Genomic DNA, 19,463 nt, shown 5'->3' with positions numbered 1-19,463 from the left:
ACTGATGTCACCACGTGGCTACAGTCATGTTTTATCTACAATTGAAGCTACATTACCTGTCCTTTCTTTGACATAAACCAGCGTTAGCCTAATTTAGTGCTGGGACACTAACTTAAAATGAAATGAAAAGCTTTAGCGTTTGACATTGTGAAATACAGGAAACTGTGGAAGTTACTCTCGGTTTCTTAGTTAAGATACTTGAGCATCTAATCTCTGTGCAAACATTTTGTATTTTACACAGAAGCAGGCCTAAACCCACAGTCGGACCCTTGGAGCAAGACAGGGGTGGCAGGGCTGCATCTCCCGGGCCTGCAGCATCTACATCTGTCTATTTGGGGCCAGTTGTTCATCCAGTTCAGTCAGAAAGAATAAATGAAGCTTGTCACAAAGCTTGAGGAACAAAGAGAGAGTGAGACGGTGATGCAGAAAAACATGGCTTTGCTGCTCGTATTTGCACAATCAGCTGTGGCATTTTCGTCTGCAAGCCCACCGTAAAGGTCAAAGGTGACGGGCTGCCTTCCTCGGTGTCTCTTGCCCTTCACACACAGATATAGTCACATCGTTGCAGGCGGCACACTGCTCGTGCTCGCAGGAAGACCCAACACAGCAGTCCCACGCTGTATGTCAAAAGTCACTCATCTTCCCTGGGGAACAACGAGGACCGAGGAGGAAGTAGAAAAAAACACATACACAGCTGATGTGGGCCGGATGAGCAGCTTTTCTAGTGGTCAGACCCACCGCTCTGCTCATCGCCTGTTTGTGTATCTATCCGTCTGCAGCATTCAAAAGATAATTTTCACAGCGTGGGAGCGGTCCGATGGAAACCGTAGAACCCGTCGCAGGAATTCCAGACGATCGCAGAAAACATTCGAATAATTTCTTCTGCAGATAATTACTCAGAGATGATTTACTGTCATCGAGAGAGAGGGCGTGGGAGTGGATCCATAGCTGAGATAATCTGGAGGGCAACGTGACGCAAAGTAACATGCCTGAAGTGACATGATTCAGCTCCGGAGAGAGCAAAAATCTAGTCCCCACTCCGAGTCCATAACTCCTGCTCTTGTTTAAATCCTGGTTGCGGTCTGGAAACATCTCCTGCAGCAAAGAGATGAATCAAAATGTCATCCGGGAACATTAACGCAGCAAGACCGAATCATTAGATATGATCTACGACACAGCCGGGACATTTTTCACTGAGTTTGCATTCCCTGTTTTACAGTTTAACTAAATTCAGATTTACTTAAAACTTGGAAATAAGCTGCAGGTACGTGGAATACTGTTGGGACGAGAGGCTGTTGTCCCAGCTGATGAACTCTGAGGCAAATTTTGATTTATTGTAGTTTTAATCATAGCTTAGAAATCTAAATTCTTTTAGTTTTAGTCGACTAAATATCTTATTAAAGATTATTGTAACTAATTTTATTTAAAAAGATAAGGTTAGTTTTGTAGTTTTTGTTTTGTGTGCAAGTATTTTATCTGTTGATTTAGTTCTATGGGCTGAAACACTAAGGGACTCTAACTTTGAAACTGATCAAATGCTTGTGTTTGCTCTTGGTAAAGACAAAGAATCTGTATTTACAGTGTGGTCCCTTCTTCTTCATAACTCCTGCAGGTCTCTGGGGTGTGCTGGATGTCAGCGTTTGGGCCAAATCCAGACTAAATGCAGGTCCTGCCTTATCACGGCTCAGTGCTGATCAGTTTTTTCTGTTTTTTTTGTATCCACCTGCTTTTAAGGACTGTATGGTTAAAGTACTTTAATATCTAAATAATATTTTCCCGACCAGATTCTGCTGAAATAATCCAAGACAACTTCAGTGACACAGGCTCATCTGGACAATTGGAAGCAATATGGAGATATCGACAAATCCCGGCTGGCAGTGTTGTGTGAATAGGGTCTATTTCACAGCCTGTGCTCTCCCTGCAGCGAGGAAGACGTATTGATTCTGAGCTCAGCGATGAAGTCGTTCCACAAACTCCATCTTTCTTCACCTTAAGCTGTCTGGGAATGACAGTAAGCCCCTGTGTGACAGCAATCTGATGAAGCACGTCTTTCCATACCACCTGCATTGATGCTAATCCTCACCTTTAAATGCAGATCTGTTTTTCATAAATCACACATTTGCACACAAGCTCTCGTGACGGAGGAAGGAGAGAGGAGAGCTCTCAGCCCGACAGGGACGGCGTTTTATCGGTTTGTAGTGGTGTGTCAGTTTTTGGAGTCGAACAGGAGTGAAGCACATCTTAACTAGGACACATAAAGAGCGCTTCCAGGGAGAGAGAAGCAAGGACAGGCAGGTGAGCTAGATTGGTGTGATATCACAGGAATGGCTCCGGGGCTGGAAGTGTGTTTGCGAGAGTGATGCGAGGCGCTGGAGACTAATACACAGAAAAGAGCCTTTCTTCTTCAAAGACTTCTGATCAGAGGGCTTCTCTCTCACCGTCCTCTTCCTCCTCTCCTCACAAACACTCAGTTCTCATGTAAATGTACAAAGACTGGGATTGTCAGATGCCTCGGGGGACACGACACTTATCGTGGCATGTACTGGCTGGATCACCCTTTGAGAAAAGTATGAGGATTTAGAGCAGGGAACTGACATAACTAAAACACTGTGAGAGCCGGGCCACACATTCACAAGAGGAATGGTGGTGCGGCTTTATCAGTCGGTGTAATCTGAGGTTACAGTGCAATGATACGCACAGAAAATACTCCACCATGTGTGGGGTTGATCTGTTTTTCTGTTAAAGGCTGGGTTGAGATGGTTATTGAGGTGCATTTTGCCCATATGTGGTGTAGTGCAGGTATAAACCTTTCTCTGGCAGCGGCAGGAAGTCTTAAACTGTCAGCTTGTTCAGGAACTATTGGTGTCGCATATTAATATAATAATAATAATAATAAAAATAAACTTTATTTATAAAGCACACTTAAAAACCAAGGGTATGCCAAGGTGCTTAACAAGTAACATGGAGAATAGAAGGAAGATAATAGAAATAGGACCAAAGCAAGTACTAAGTATGCAAGCAGGTAGCTGTCACTGATACATAGGAAAGCAACAGGTACAGAGCAAACAAGAAATTAAATGAGCATAAAAGTGCATAATATAAAATCATAAAAGAAATATTAACTAGAGGGAAAGGCAAGATTGAATAAGTGGGTTTTTAGTCATGATTTGAACAGTGCAATGGAATCAGATGCGCGGAGGTCGAGAGGAACACAGTATCGGGGCAGCCAGAGCAAACGCACGGTCACCCCGGGACTTCAGCCGAGATTTGGGTTGGGTCAGAAGTAGTTGAGTGGCAGATCTAAGTGTTCTAGCAGGAGTATGTGATTTGAGAAGTTCACTAAGATAACTTGGCGCTAATTTATTAATAGTTTTGAATGTAAGGAGTAATATTTTGAATTGAATACGGTACTTTATGGGCAGCCAACGCAAGTTAGCTAGAACAGGAGTAATAGGGCAAAATTTCCTGGTACCAGTCAAGAGGCGGGCTGCTGCATTTTGGACTGTTTGCAGTCTAAGAAGAAGAGAAGAGGGAAGACCCTAGTACAAGGAGTTACAATAATCCAACCTGGAGGTCACAAAAGCGTGAATAAGCTTCTCCAGGTCCTCATGCGGAACATAATGCCTAGCCTTAGAGATAAGGCACAGTTGGGGGAAGCTAGATCTCACTACAGCAGACACTTGCTTATCGATATCTTAACATCCTAATCACTGTTGATCTGCCTAGGGTTCGTTTGGGTTCAATTCATCACTCAGTTTTTATTGAAGTGTTGATGACCTGGTGGGTGTGAAGAGATTAACACACTGGGTACCATAAAGTGATGGATCCAAGATTCCAAATCTCATCAACCATGACTGAATCTTTTAACCAAACTGTAAAAAATAATACTTATTTAAGTTTTCAAAGTCCTCTAGAAACCGTGACGAAAGTCTACTAAAGCACCACCAACCCCTTCGCTGAGATCAGAGAACTGGCAACAAGCTCCTAAAGAAGTTTAAAGACACTGTTATTAGACTCTCTACCCGGATGACCACCATCTCCACTGAACACAGACACGTCAAAGAAACCATCCTACACATTCAGCATGTGCAACATTCACAGAAATATCCAATCAAACCCATGAAAACACACATGAAGAATGAAAGTGTTCGGGCCTTTCCATTGTCCTAGCATTTCAATAACCCACGGGTGTCGTTTTAATCCTAGGACAACATTAAACCAGCTCGAGACGCAATAAAACATCACTGTCCACCAAGTCTGGGTTCCCTTTACAGACATGCTTCAACATACATGGTCAATCTTATGAATAGGTACATCAGCTCCCAAAGAGGACATGAACTATGTACTGGTTTACAAAACCTCCATTTTTGATTGGACTGTTCCTTTAAAAAGGAGTGTTGGCCATTAATGTTACTAAGACTGTGGACTGGTTATACTTAAACAGTTATCATGGGCATAAATAACAGAAAAAATATGTTTCAAACCAGGTCTCATTCAAAAACACGGAGTATAAAAGATGGGTCTGAAAAGACAGTCCAATGCAGAAGTATCCATTTATTAACGGCCTGCAGGGGAGGAGTTGTCCTACCCGTGGTTGCGAGAAGTTTTTGGGTTGTTAAGAAGCCATGAAACATTATTGTAGATTATGGTCATTATTACAGGCAGGAAGGAGGATTATCCAGGGTACGCAGTGTTTTCAGTTCCACAGTCAGATCCAGATGTACGGTTTCCAAACACTCAGATGGTGACCCCAAAAGATCTCAGATTGATAATTTACTAATCAATGTTTATGGCCATCTTTATATATTGTCTGTAGTAGAAAGAGTAGGAAAATGACATGTAGGAAATGTTCTCTATTTGGGAGCTGAACTGGATCTCCCATATAAAGATTTTTTACCCAGTGAGTGGACAGCTTTCAGCGGAGAAATAGAAAGCAGAAGCTGTATTTGTGCTCCCAAACTAATATCATTCTTTCCATGCCCTGTCTTCTCCGAACTGTGTGAGGGAAATGTTATAATGCGCAATACAATATAGGAACAGCACGACCAGGACTTTATATTCATTTTATATAAATTGTAATACAGATAAAAAGAAAATGGATGGATGTGACTGTGGTGAATCAAACACTTTTGTTACTGCACACTAAGGGGAATCCCTTTGTTTGAAAGCACATTCAAAGTAAGAGTCATAACTGGTTTCTGGTCACAATAAAACTGCACCAAAGAATAGAAAGGACAGCCCACACAGAAGATAAAGCAATCTACCGAGCTTTGTTCCCTCTGAACAGAGAAAGTGCTGCATGCGGGGGGCTTCAGTGATGAGAAACGGCATTGTGTGAGGACAATCCTCTTCCTCTTTATACTCTGTGTTTTATTTCAGAACAGTTATACAGAAGGATTAAAAAACTAAAAGTAGTTTCGAGACCTTTTAGGTTTGTGTTGCATACATTTGATAATAGCAGTCCTCTTTTAAAGAGCGAGTTAAGGTCTAGATTCAGGAGCTGAAAGGGGGATGTTGAAGAAGGTTACCAGACAGGGAAGCAGGATGTTCGTGTCCTATCTGGGCTTTGTTCTTGTTATTACAGTTTTATTGTGTTTTCTTTCATTTTAAGGGGGGTTTATGCACAAAAACTAGGTGTTTACATGCATGAAAAGTTTGAGGTTAAAGTTAAGTTAAAATACGTCCCATCACATTTTTAACCATGCATGGCAAAATATTAAGCCTATCCAATGGGTTTAAAGATCATGCTAACAGGTCCTTCGCAAGCATCCATCTGTGAGAAGCTTTGGGTGACCGATCAGTTTCACTATAACCATAAATATAAAATGACAAAATATCAGTATTTGATTCCCGGGGATGAAGAAAAGGCTAAAGTCATTAAACATGCTAAAGGATCTGAAGCTAATGCTCACATCAAAAGTGCATCATCTGTGTTTTTGGATTATTTTTTATTAATTTTAGCTTTCTTGTTACATTTAACATGCGATATCGTTATAAAGCAGTGAAAAATGCCATTTTTGTGGGGTTCCCATGGGTCATTCTGTATTTTAAATAATATTTAGGCACTTTTTTAACAGCCAGCTTTACATTTTGTCTCAGCGTCTGTGATATTTACACAAAAAATATCTCCTTTAGCATTCTGTGCATGGATTATTTTCAAATCCAAGGGTGGGACAGAAAATGTCCTGCAGCTGTCGCATGGCCCATCTACACGTGATTTATCTGACACTTGTGGCTTCATCACAGCTAAGCCAGCCTGCTAACGGTTCACTTAAAGGCCGTGACTGCCATGAATATGGTTTTTCAGAGCTTGTGTTGTTTCTGTATGTTTACAGTGCTGATAGTTTTTCTTTCTCACACAGCGAGGAGTAAAGCATGTCTTTATATTCAACGGTTCTCAGAAACTACAAAGACAGCCTCTATTCCCACTGTGCCTTCCCGTCCCCTGTGAACTTTCTTCCTTGACATTTCCTGTGATATACTAATGGCTCTCCTCATTAGTTCATATGGGGGCTCCTCCGTCGGCTGTGTTTCCAGCTCCCTCATCTGTCCAGCGCACATCCATGATGTCACCCTCACCAAAGGCAGAACAAATTGCTCCGAGTCTGTCACTCCTGAAAGCGAGATGTCATTTTTGAACCCAATTACCCGCAGACGCCGCTGCTCCTGCAGCCGCGCCGCGCCTTTGGAAACAAATGATTTGGAAATGAAAGAGTGGGAAAGCGAGGAAGAGGAGGAGGAGAGCGTTTATCACACATGGAAGTGAAACGATCACAGGATCCGTCTCTTAGTCGGTTTCATTTACTTGTATGTGTTTGTGTGTAATGTTGCGAGACAATGTGGCCGTCAGGAGGGACAATGTCACATCTCCCGCAAAGCCGAGCGCATTACGGCGGCGGGGGAAATGTGCTGTGCAGCCATTTAGTGTGTTTAATGGCTGATGAATGGGCAGAGATGGGAAATGAGTCACACGCCAAAATAAAAAAGCTTCGAGCCGCTGTTGATGGAGCAGCAAAACAGTTAAATGAGAGCGGTGAGGTAAAAGCTTCTGTTAGTGGTGAACATCCTGCCTCTTCAGAGCCGAATCGGCGAGAGGTCAGGTAAGGTTAAGGCTTCCTCACAAGGAGAACACAGATATCCAAGTGCTCTTAAATGCCTCGTTTAACTGCTGCATTAGCCTCTGCTAACCTGCCAGTTCCTTTAAATCTGTGTAGCCTCAAACATGAAACATCTGAAGGGTCACATTGGGAGCTGCTCAATGAGTTTGAACTTAGTCACCTCTCCTGACTAACAAAACCATGACACAGCACGCCTGTTGTTACAGAAGAGCTGCTTAATGCATATTACAGTGAAACATAGACCCAGGCGATGCTAATGAGCTGGCTGGCAATCCTGTGTTGTGGTTCAGAATGACTGCAGGGGATCTCGGAGAGATTCAAACCGGCCGTTTCACAATCGGTACTTCAGCCACGTCTTTTTAATGTCGGCTGGAAACACACCTGAGGACAGGTATGAGGTGATGAAATGTAAAGACTTTTTCTGGTGTCAGATTCAGGCTGTTGTTGCTGCCGAGGGATGCTCTCAAACACCGTCCTGCTCTTTTTTACTTACTTCACCACTTTTTACTCAAAGCCTGAGATTGTTACCTGGACGGCAGCATGTTAGCACACATCTGGGCTTTTCTTCAGGCCATTTTTGGGTTTAACCGATGATAGATAGGGGGCAGGGTTTAATAAGAATATTTTCTTCTTCCTGCTCCTTTTCACACATGGTTTTGGTGCTTTTTGATAGAAAGTGTGGTTGGTTTGTTTGAATTGTTGTACCAAGTGTGAAATAAATAAATAAATGAAAATGAAAATGAAATGTTGACTTTTCGGACCAAGAAAAAGCTGTTAAAACTCAGTCAAACGCAGGCACCTCTTTCACTTGATTGGTTGCTTTTACTGAGGCATAATTACCCAAAGTAGCTGTCTAGGGAAAAAAACATTAGTTTTGTCCATTTAGGCTCACAGGTGCCTCATATGACTTATTTAGCATGTATTTGGCTGTCAGTCCATGTTACTGGATCTGGTCCATATTTTTATCACGTGGGTTCACATTTAGACCACCTGCCTCCACGTCTTTGGCACATACTAGCTTATGGGGTCTTTAGGGTTGGGGGGGTGTGGTCTGCATCAGCCAGTGATAAAAAAGGCTCGACTTCAGGACAGTTGCGCTCTTTTAACTACTTTTTTTGTATTGCTTTATAGGGTGATGGTTGGTACTTGTCACCTTTCAAGGCTGTGGTTTCCTAGGTAACCCTTTAATGGTTTTACCACCTCCTCAGTATCCATCAGCAGTATTCTTTGCTGATTCAGTTACTCCAATCATACTTTTGAAATTTCTTTAGGACCCGCCCCGCTTCGCCCATTGTGACGGGAAGTTGTTGACTGCTCTTGAGCGTCACCACATCTCTGTCAGTCACCGCTGTGCGGACGCCCTAAGCCTGCATTACAGAGAGAAGCAGAAAGGACTTCTCGGAGAAAATGTGAATAGTTTTGACGTTTGTCAGTGATTTTTATTTGTCTTGTGAGATTTGGATCTCACAGGGTTTTTAGGGAAAAACCTGGAAACCTTCATTAAGTACAGTCAGATTAATGATGAGTAGCCAAGAACCTCTGAGTTTCCTTTAAATGCTAAGACTGCTGCCATTTTTATTCTATCTTTTACTTATTACAGGGATCTTGCCAGTTTCTTTCCAGGCACTGTAAGCACAAGTAGCTGCAGCAGGTTGTTATGATGCAACAGGTCTCTTGTTACCTGTCTAGGGTTTGACCGAACCGTAGGTGCGCTGTTAGGAGATGAACATCAAATACACCAGAGAAGCGTTGAGCTGAATAATTACAAATTATGAAGAACCAGATGAAGCAACGAAAACATCTCAGCTTCTAAATTAACAGTACTGGTATTACTAAAGTCGTTTTTTTATGTTTCTGTAATGGTTAATCGACCCATTTGTCCAAGCGCTTTAATCAATATTATATTTTTATTGCTGAAATAAAATTATTGTTGTTATCCATGAATTTGCAAATTTACAGTTTTACAAAAAGCAGAAAAAATCTGTAAGGCACAGTTTGATTTTTTTTAATTAAGATGCCAAATTGCAGTTATTTTCTTGCATTCATGAGCAGAAACTGTTTCAGAGGTTGAATGTTTTCCTTGATTAGTTTCTCAGAGAAGTTCAGGGTGCCGGCTTCAATTTGAGTGTAAAAGTGTGATTTCAGTTTATTTGCCTGATAAATAGCAAAATGGTTTCTTAGCTTTGAACAAGTTTGTGACTGATTTCTGAAATATTTGTTTCCTTGTTTTTATCCCAGGCAGTCTAATGGTCTCAACCTCTAACCATCCACCAGGCCAGCGGTGACCCGTGGAGGGTCAGGGGTTTTGTTTTTAGTCCACAGGCTGAAGTGGGATTTTTGGTTGAAGTAATACTGGAAATACTGGAAAAGCCACACAAAGTTACACAAAAGAACCCAAAGTCATGTCGAGAAGACGAGCCTGCTCTAACTTGAGCCGTGACTTCCCTTTTTCTCCCTTCTTTTCTTTTCTGGTTGACATTTGTGAGCAACCATGTGACTCTTTCAACAGTTTTTTTTTGTTAAAGCCTTTGGAGCTTCCTGATTGTTTCTGAGTGCTGCTCACCAACAAACTGTGTGTGTGTGGCTGCCATTGACTTTCTCTCCCATTTGTATACACAAACACACACTCAGCGACGGCACTGCAGTGACAGCGAGGCTGGTCGAACACAAAAGGCTGCTGGCCATGACCTATGTGGGCTGAATGCTAACGGGGGCTAAGGAATGCAGCCGCTGGGGTAAAACGCCACACACACACACACACACATGCACACACACCCTTCTCTTTTTGGAGGAGCACTTAAAAACGCAGTCAGAGCTGTTGACTTGTGGCTGCTTTTGGGATAAGAGACAGAGGTGGAGAGATGGGGGTGGATGTGTAGCACTCTGCCGCCGACCGGCAGGATCAATGAAGGGCACTTATGAAGAGAAAGCTCACTGCTTGGAAGATTTACAATGAATGGCTCGGCCTTTATTTTTAAATTCTTCGGCTTTTTTCGTCCCCGTGGCTTCATTTTCCCTCTCGGAGTGGATTCTGTCCCTCCGTTCGCCGCCGCTGCTGTTTGACTTTTAGCAAACAAGCCGCACAAACTGAGTTATTGAAATCGCTCCTAAATGAGACAATAAGAAAACCTCAGCCGCGGATTTATTGTGCTATTGGGCTCTGTAGGTGTTTTGGTGTGCGCGGTAATCAAAAAAATAAAAGCAATGATGTTCGGATTCAAACGTCTTGGCGAGGAAAATGGAGCCTTTGTCTGACTCTGTTTGATTATTTCTCCGGTAACGACTACACTTGTGTCAATAAAGTCTGGAGTTTTCTGCACTTTCTGCAGCAGACACCCAAAATAATTTTTCCACCGCCAGCAAACAACCACGAAAGCTGCCCACTGGATTCCCAGAGAGTCTGGATGCATTTAATTTTGACCTCTGACCTTAGGGCTGGTTTGGGCAGACTGTGGGAACACGGTGAAATGCTGATTTTAGGGTCTAGCTCTTTAGCTGCCATAACGAGCTCCCAGCAGGTTGTGGGGGGGCAGAGGAAGGAGAGAGGGAGCAGGAAGCAGAGGGGAATAAGGTAAGAGGAGACGAGATAAGGCGACATGTGTGTGTATGTTGGAGGGGTTCTCTGAAGAGAGGAAGGATGAGTTTATAGACTTTTTTAGGCTTTTTAAAGACACTTCCTTTCGAGCCACCTTCCTGCTGCTAATCAGCATCTTTGTAATGACCATGAATTTGTATCTGTCAGCCCGGGCCTTCTCCTCTTCTTCTGTTATTTGATTTTTGTCTGCCAAAAACATCTGTTTGTAGATGGCAGGTTGTTGAGAAACCAACAGGAACATCTGGAGACCTGCAGTTCCTCTAATGTCCACTTGAGGCTTCACCAGTGAGTCAGTCCCCATAAACGCCCATGTTAAATTTTCCACCTGTTTTGGTCTCTGTAGCTAATTTCTCCCGTCATAACAACTGTAAAGATGTCCGGATGCTTTTACAACTCACCTGTTTTAAATGTATTCAGGCTTGAAGTCTGCATTATTAGGGGCGTGGCCTCTGTGACTGACAGGTGGATCGCATCATAGCTGACTGTAGCTGCTAGCTGTCTGCAGAAATCAAAGGGTAGCATTATGCTAGCTGATCCATGTCGGCTCCAACTGTCTCCTTCTTTCCTGACATAATGTGCCTGAATTATGCTTCAGTGGGAAATCCTCATCGTAGCTTACGATGTAATCGGAAAGCCATCTTAACCATACACCGTAATCTTCCAATCAGACTCGTTGTGGGCTGTGCCAGCCTGATGTGTCGTTACATCAAATCAAATCAAATCAAATCAAAATGTGCTTCACAGTCAGTAAAAGCACGAGACAATTGAAACAAAACAATAAGAAAACAGTAGGTGACAACACAACAAGCCAGATAACCAACTAGTTGGAATCAAAAGCCAAAGTAAAAAGATGTGACGTGATTTAAAAGACTGGATAGACAGGGAGGTTATTCCAGAGTCTACAGTCGTGGCCAAAAGTTTTGAGAATGACACAAATATTAGTTTTCACAAAGTTTGCTGTTAAACTGCTTTTAGATCTTTGTTTCAGTTGCTTCTGTGACGTACTGAAATATAATATAAGTTTCAATGGCTTTTATCGACAATTACATGACATTTATGCAAAGAGTCAGTATTTGCAGTGTCCTCTGCAATTCGACTGGGCATGCTCTCAATCAACTTCTGGGCCAAATCCTGACTGATAGCAACCCATTCTGTCATAATCACTTCTTGGAGTTTGTCAGAATTAGTGTTTTTTTGTTTGTCCACCTGCCTCTTGAGGCTTGACCACAAATTCTCAATGGGATTAAGATCTGGGGAGTTTCCAGGCCGTGGACCCAAAATTTCAAGGTTTTGTTCCCCGAGCCACTTAGTTATCACCTTTGCCTTATGGCATGGTGCTCCATCATGCTGGAAAATGCATTGTTCTTCACCAAGCTGTTGTTGGATTGTTGGAAGAAGTTGCTTTTGGAGGGTGTTTTGGTACCATTATTTATTCATGGCTGTGTTTTTGGGCAAAATTGTGAGTGAGCCCACTCCCTTGGATGAGAAGCAACCCCACACATGAATGGTCTCAGGATGCTTTACTGTTGGCATGAAACAGGACTGATGGTAGCGCTCACCTTTTCTTCTCCAGACAAGCCTTTTTCCAGATGCCCCAAACAATCGGAAAGAGGCTTCATCGGAGAATATGACTTTGCCCCAGTCCTCAGCAGTTCATTCACCATGCTTTCTGCAGAAGATCAATCTGTCCCTGATGGGGTTTTTTTTGGAGAGAAGTGGCTTCTTTGCTGCCCTTCTTGACACAAGGATATCTTCCAAAAGTCTTCGCCTCACTGTGCGTGCAGATGCACTCACATCTGCCTGCTGCCATTCCTGAGCAAGCTCTGCACTGGTGGCACTCCGATCCTGCAGCTGAATCCTCTTTAGGAGACGATCCTGGTGCTTGCTGGACTTTCTTGGACGCCCTGAAGCCTTCTTAACAAGAATTGAACCTCTTTCCTTGGAGTTCTTGATGATCCTATAAATTGTTGATTTAGGTGCAATCTTAGTAGCCACAATATCCTTGCCTGTGAAGCCATTTTTATGCAACACAATGATGGCTGCACGCATTTCTTTGCAGGTCACAATGGTTAACAATGGAAGAACAATGGTTTCAAGCATCACCCTCATTTTAACATGTCAGGTCTGCCATTCTAACCCAATCAGCCTGACATAATGATCTCCAGCCTTGTGCTTGTCAACATTCTCACCTGAGTTAATAAGACGATTACTGAAATGGTCTCAGCAGGTCCTTTAATGACAGCAATGAAATCCAGTGGAAAGGTTTTTTTTGGGATTAAGTTCATTTTCATGGCAAAGAAGGACTATGCAATTCATCCGATCACTCTTCGTAACATTCTGGAGTGTATGCAAATTGCTATTATAAAAACTTAAGCAGCAACTTTTCCAATTTCCAATATTTATGTAATTCCCAAAACTTTTGGCCATGACTGTAGGTGCTACGGTTGCAAACGCCCGGTCACCTCTCGACATCAGTCGAGACCTAGGTTGTGCTAGGGGCATCCGGCGGTAAATTATGTAGAATTTACATTTCTCAGGAGGTGCACGTCAGGTTACGTGGAAGGTCAGGGCGTCGGGTTAAGACGGGTTTCTGGTTACGTCGTAAGTCACAACCTAATTCAGGCATTAGCTTGTGATACTTTGAGACGCCTCCAGAGGGACTAACATGAAGTGAGGCAGGTATTTAGATTCTGGCTCATCAGACTAAACCTTTTTGGTCAGTTTAGCACTTCTCCTTTTCTGTGTTCATTTTGTTTCTTTATAAAAGCCCTGCAGCCTCAGCTGTTGATTATAATTAAAATACAGCGATCAGACTAAAGAAAGGCTGTTAGTGGCCAGTTTTTTATTAAATACCACCATGATGTGAAAGCCAGGTGAAGAAATGATCACATGGCATCATAGAAGGATAAGGCTGACATCATTATTGGATCATTGAGAGTCAGCTGATTTTTATGTGAATTTACTTTAGCATATTTACTGAAACCAGGCAAAATTTTAACCTTCATACTGTGAATGTTTTATTTATTTTAGCTAGAGGCCATGAACGTACACACGGGTGGGAAATGTAGAGATTTTTCAGCATGTTTGAGCCATCGTGGTGTCGTAAGTACAGGGGATGTCTAAATGAAGTTCCCAGGTATGAAAACACTTTAAGATCCATTAAAAACTGTTTTTCACCCACTCCAAGAGTCACAGTCTGAAGAGCAAATGCTCTGTTCAACACATTTCTTTTTTAATATGATGAATCTATCATAGTTTGAATAAACTGCAGATCTGTTTTCACTGAAGGAAACTTATGAGTAAACCTTCAAGGCTCCCATCACCCTGTGGGTCACTTGGAGCATGAAATGGTTGCATTTGGTTACCAGGGTCATCTTCTATCTGCGAGTGTTTTCAGAGTTTAAATGAAACTCAAATATCCTTTAAAGGACTGTGAGTTAAGACAAGAGGATCAGGTGGGAACTTTGCTCAGATGTGACTGATTTTATCCTCCAAGTACTTTTTATTATTGGACCATCTGTCAGTGATGAGCCTGCTGGTTGGTCCTCAAGATTTAAATGGTTAAAAAAAGCCTTTTCCAAAACAAGCTGGGCAAACAGGAGGATATAGAATGGGGACTATTTTTAGCTGTGGAATAATACAGACTTCCTGCCGCGGTGGGTGTTTAGAGCAGCAGGATGCTGTTTTTAAAAGCTCTTTGACAGCTCCGTGTTCTTTTCCTCCGCTCTCCTTCGTCTGTCGTTTCTGTTATCCGCTTTGTTTTCATTCCCAGCATCCTTTGCAAGCCATCTTTGAAACAACACACAAGCTGAGACACTAAGAAATGTTTAATTCGGTCTCAGTTTCTTTCCTCACATCTCTGTCTTTCCTCAGATGTCCCCACACCATCCGCCCGGCGACAGGTGATGGGCCATCAACCACGCGACAGACGGACGGCGACAGAAGCGAGGCGACCGCTGTAGCTCTTCACGCCGCTGGTGTTTGTGCGGACACGAGGAGTGTGTGTGTTCACGCGCTCCAGGTTGACCCCCCGCAAAAACACACACACCTGAAAAAACAAACAAACAAACAGGAAAACAGATGAAGCCTGTTAAAACACTCCAAACTGTTCCTCTGCTGCTTCTGCTGCCCTAAAAATAACACACACACACACACACACACACACACACACACACACACACACACACACACGTAAACAAAACACCTAAACAAACAAAAGGTACAGCACAAAGCAATTTGGACACCCTGAATCGTATAAACAGCGCTATAAGGTAGGCTTAAAACACACCTGCTGCCATCCTATATACAACACACACACACACACACACACACACACACACACACACACACACACACATTACAATGCTGACACAAACACTTGCGTAAACAGCTTCCAGCTCTGCAGCAGCACATTAAGAAACTCAGATCCAAACAGCTGTACACACACTTTTTTAAAGTCACTTTACCACACACACACACACACACACACTCTCTCTCTCTCCCTCTGCTGAGCAGGTGAGTGGTTCGTGCTTTGCTCAAGGACACTTCAAATAGACACTCAGCAGCTCCTCTGATCAGACGTGAGAGCAGCGCTGCAGAACAAATGGAGAAAGAAATAGTGTGAGGCTCACACACACACACACACACACACACACACACACACACACACACACACACACACACACACACACAGTCCACACAGTCATCTGACCCGTTAAACCTCTAAAACACTGAAGTTCGTGTTGCTTTTGTTCATTTTAATCCAAACTAAATGACAGGATTGAATTCCACAGGTGAGAAGCTGCTTTATGATATTCTGCTGTTACCTGCACGTTTAGTCTGAGCTGTATTTTATACTTCTAATCTGACTTAATGTTCAGAGGCTGCCTGACCGCTGCAGGAAACCCAATTTGTTCTGTTCGTTCCTTCTTCCTGTCCGTAAGTTCCTTTCACATTAAATGTCCTGTATATCGAGGACATTTAATCTGAAAGGAACTTACTGCATAGTCCAGGATTCACATAAAATCTTATCTCTGTGTTTTACTATGTATGAAATGAGTGCTTAACATTGTTTTTGTTTATTTTGTAAAGAATGTCTAATAAATACTGTATAAAAATTACATTTTCTCCTATAAAAATAACATTTACACAAACACACACAAACAGACCAAAGAGAAAAGAAATTGTTTGTTTTGCAGGATAGTATGTAGCTTATATTTCTACCCAACACTGATACTGCTGTAAGTGTCAGATAACAAATAGCCAAGACAAAGATTCCTTTTAAACTGCAGTGGTGTCAGGATGTATAAGCACTTTCACACGAGAGAATCAGGTTTCAGGCTGTGACTGACAAAAATTTATTTTGTGGTTTACATTTTAACCCTCAAACAAACATTTATGACTTATTTTTTTGTCTCTGGTTTTGTTTCTCAAACCTTTACTTTTTATTTTATTTATGACAGATATTCTGAAACGTTCTCCTGTCATTAATTATGACTTTGTGTCATTTTTGATGCAAAAATCAGGTAAAAAAAAAAAGAATTGTACAGAGAATATTAATTTATCGCATCTGCTGTAAACACAATACATTAATTAAATAATTATCATTTATATTTCCAGTGAAGTCCTCACAGTTACGCTGTATCTTGATCCTGTTTCAATCTAAACCTGAACAACAGATGTGGAAAATTGGATTTTGTTCAGAAAAGCTCCTGAAATATCAGAAAATTTTAACTTTCACAATGAGTTGTCTTATGGAATAATTCCAATCAAATCGTAATTTAAAATATAAAAAAAAAAAATCACGTGTAGTTCATACAGATTTCCTTCATCCTCCCCACAGGAATATGTAGTGCAGCATTAGCATTATAAACAGCGTTCTTGTGCTTCGCTCTGCCTTCACACTCAGCGGGGCTCCCCTGATGTGGGCTGAGACCGCGTGCGACCGCTCAGATTACCAAACTTTAAAAGGAGCTCCAGATTTGCTTATTTCTCCCCCCGTCACCGCACACTGATGGCATCTGAAAAACTCTGAGACCACATTTTCGCCTCGAGTTCAGAACCGAGTTTGCAGCAGCTGGCACAAACCTGCGTCTCTCCAACTTCATCTCGCTGTTTTCAGTGGTTGTCGGAGGCAGTGTGAGTGTTACAAATCCAGTGAGATGAATCTTCCTATATTGCTTCAAGCAGATTCGCTTGTTCTTTGTCTTCAAGAGGACCTTCTTATCAAAGTATCTCAAATTTGAATTCAAGTTCAGTCCTTTAGTGTCAGGATAGATCTGTGAAACTTGAATACCATCACATGAAATAGAAGCATCCAGCCATCCATTTTTCTTGTGCTTATGTGGGTCAGTGTAAGAAGTGGATGGGCAGAGATGGCCAAAGAAATACCTTCTCCCCTGGTTTACATCAGGGTCTCATCTTAGTTGAACTTCCCTGAAACACCTCAGGAGGAGGCGTCTGGTTCAGAGGCTCAACCACATCAATGCATCTTCTGCCTGAAGTTAAGCTCTCTGACCTTCACCTCGATGCAGACACAAATGAGCAGAATAAAAACACAGATATACCTCAGGAACACTAACCCTAACTTTAACTTTAACCCTGGGCAATCAGAATATGAATTTTATGTTTGTTTGGTTCTTTTGTGTTTTAAAAAAACATTTTAAACATAGTTAATGTCGGGTTAAAGAGTAGAGTCCTTTAGGACCTTTCCAGCAGTAAAAGGGAGACCTTCTGACCTTCATGTTGGACTGTAAACATCTCCAATGTGAGCTTAAAGCCAGCATGACCAATCATCTGTGAAAAACAAAGACAAGATAAAGCTTTATTTGTTATTGTGTTTAGAAAGCAAACCGCTGGTAGCTCACAGACACCAACAGTGATAAACAAATACATTACAGTGTGTCCTAAAACAAAAATAGCAACTTTATAAGATAAAATCTAAAATTATAGACAGAAATCCCATGTTTACTGAGATATGCAGATACAGATGCAAACTACAGTGTGGTTAACAAGGACCTGATGTCACGATCTGTGTGGCAGACCGTGGGGATGAGAGGAATGAGGACCCAAGATGCAGGACTTAATGATGAAGGCAGTGCGTTTATTTACAGTGGTGTAAATAGTTCACAGAATAACCCCGTGTTTTCCCCTTGACTTTCGTGTCGTATCTTCACCCACAAGTCCGTCCTCCGTGCTCTTCCGCTCCTGTGTGTCCCCGCACCCCGTGCTCGCTGCTCTTGTCTTCCCTGCTCCTTCCTGGAGAAAATAACAAAGAGGCAACTTGTCGGGACACTCGACTACCGCAGGCATGCACTCACTGGACTTGACATTTATCAACACTAACATAGAGTCTCACACAACAATCCCACGCCGAGGAACGCTCAGCCACAGTCTTAAGAAGCTCCCCAACAATGCTTCATTAGCTGCTGGTGTGTGTGATCATCTGCTTCAGGTATGGCCATCCTCTAGACAGGACACGCCCACCAGGCCTACCTGAAACCCAGTACTCAGCCACACTCACTGACACACCCACTTGCCTATACATACAAGGATGGGGAATCACAAGAACAGTGCAGACAACACACACATCACCAAATAACAGCAATAATTATAACAGTAGTCCACACTGCTCACAGACCCCGAGTCCCCGGAGCTGGGTCCGTGACACCTGACACTGTTTTGTGTCATGATGAGAGTGCGGTTCAACAACTTTATTTGCACAAAATTCAGAAGGCAGCAAGGACTCGACACCCAGTGAATCACTGGGGTATCAATGTGGCTCGATTTTGAACGGACTGACTAGAGTTACTCAGAGAAGCTGGATTGGTTGGAGGTGGGCAGGTAGGTGTGATTGGCAGGTATGTTTCCTTGCTTCTCTTCTCAGGGTATACAGACCAGCCTGGAGATCCTGGGAAAGGCTTTTGTTGCTTGTGATTGGCTCAACAGATAAGTCTAGGCTACGAAAACAGAGAAACAACACGAGCCAAGGAGTAATAATCGAAACACGCTGAATGATGACAATCTGGTGGAGAGTCTCGAGCTGGACCTCAAAAAGCAGACTAATCATGACAGGCAGGTTTGAAAGGCAAGAACCATCCTGGGAAAGAGCCACCTGTAGCCCTCTGCTGTGGAAAAATAACTGCAACGAACCCCAAGCTAGCCCCAAACCATAACAGCCTCCACCAAACCTGAAACTGTTCATTTCATTCTGTCGATAATTGATAAAAGTCACAAACAGAATCCATAATCCAAGCTGGAATTACTGCCTGCAACGCAAACCACAGGCAATTTTATTTTATTTGTGTTATTTTCCTCACATGATGCCTCAAATTACTGTCACTTAGTTGCACCGAAGGCTTTAAAAGGTCCTCACAAACACCTTTTGCGGTGTGTGTGGTCTGAATGAGCATGGATGGTCAGTGAAGGAAAGCTGATGATTACCAGGAAAGCTCTGGGGCATTTATTTAAATTTATCGGTGATGTACGTTGGAGATAATGGTGAGCCTTGCAGTCTTAAAACTTTGATGATTTGGGCCAAACCGTGTGCTCATGGTTAGTGTTTTTATAGGTGTTTCTTTAAGTCTTTGCTTTTTAATAACGTGACCTGCTGATATCAAAGTCGAGCACTCGCCCACCGAAGGTTCTGGATTGCTTCAGTCTACAGCTGTTTTCTTGGTTGCAGCAGCACGAGTCGTCGTAATCTGCTTTTATCTGCCATCAAAACGAGTGCACGTGTGTTGGTTTTGTGT

General features: G+C 42.5%; 1 long non-coding RNA gene across 1 annotated transcript; it reads right to left on the bottom strand.

Moving 5' to 3' along the window:
* Positions 1–13,556: 13,556 nt before the first annotated feature.
* On the bottom strand, positions 13,557–18,606 carry LOC120730866. The gene is made up of 3 exons (XR_005695227.1): positions 17,731–18,606; positions 17,451–17,508; positions 13,557–14,761 (listed from the first exon to the last, which is right to left on the bottom strand). It is a non-coding gene; the product is annotated as an uncharacterized LOC120730866 (long non-coding RNA).
* Between the last annotated feature and the right edge of the window lie 857 nt (positions 18,607–19,463).

The sequence above is a fragment of the Simochromis diagramma genome, unplaced genomic scaffold (genome assembly GCF_900408965.1).
Source record: "Simochromis diagramma unplaced genomic scaffold, fSimDia1.1 OVJJ01000343.1, whole genome shotgun sequence".
NCBI lineage: Eukaryota > Metazoa > Chordata > Actinopteri > Cichliformes > Cichlidae > Simochromis > Simochromis diagramma.
The sequence above is the reverse complement of the archived record's forward strand: the minus strand, read 5'-3'. Positions and strand labels throughout refer to the sequence as shown.